Source organism: Colobus angolensis, unplaced genomic scaffold (genome assembly GCF_000951035.1).
Source record: "Colobus angolensis palliatus isolate OR3802 unplaced genomic scaffold, Cang.pa_1.0 Scaffold42, whole genome shotgun sequence".
Taxonomy (NCBI): domain Eukaryota; kingdom Metazoa; phylum Chordata; class Mammalia; order Primates; family Cercopithecidae; genus Colobus; species Colobus angolensis.
The window spans coordinates 237553-238553 of record NW_012117599.1 but is presented as its reverse complement, the minus strand read 5'-3'; positions in this window follow the sequence as shown (position 1 = coordinate 238553).

Here is a 1001-nt window from a genome sequence, read left to right as displayed (position 1 = left end):
AAAAAAAAAAAAAAAAAAAAACTGTATCAATCAAATTTCAACTAGCAATAGAGGAAATTTTAGAAGTGAGGAAGGGAGAGAAGATTAGGTACAGAGGAACAAAGATAAGGATGACAGCAGCTTTCTTGTAGGAAACAATGAAAGGTACGAGACAGGGAAACACAGCTCTAAAGTATGGAAGGAGACATTACCAACCTGGAATTCTTTACCTAATGAAAATTTCTTTCAGAAATGAAGGCCAAATGGAAGATTTTCCAGACATAAAATCTGAAAGAATCAGCAGCCCTGCCTTACAAGACTTGTTAAAGAAGGTTCTTCGCGCAGAAGAAAGATAGTAACATCCCTTCTATGCAAATAAATGAACACTAGAAATGATGACTAGATAGGTTAATATATGCATACAGGATTTCATATATCCTTTTATTTAGATATCTTTAACACCTGATTGACCACTGAAAGCAAAAATAATCATGGATTGTGGTTTTCAACGGGCAGAAGTGAAATCTATGATAATAGCCCAAAGGCAGAGGGGAGAAATGGAAACACATAGTCATGGGGTTCTTACATACTGGAAGTCGTGTAGTATCATATGAAGGTAGATTGGTTTAAGTTAAAGATGTGCACTAAAAATTCGCCCTAAAGGAATCGCTGAAGTAACACAGTTACAGCTATTAAGCCAACAAAGAGGATACAAAAGCAATCTTAAAACTTCTTTATGAAGAAGTTTTAAGATTGTATTCTAAAAGAAGGCAGGAAAAGAGGAACAAGGAACCGGTGAAATAAATAGAAAAGACGCAAGATAGTAGATTTAAACCCAGCCATATCATAATCACCTAAAGTGTAAATGGTCTAAATGTGTCCCTTGTAACCAGTTGGTTAATGGTGGTGTTGCTTTCACCTGTGTCCTTACTGCTGCTCCTCCTGCTAGATCTGTCTGTTTCTGAGAGGGGGTGTTGATGTCTCTAACCTGTAATACTGGATTCCTCTATTTCTCCTTGCAG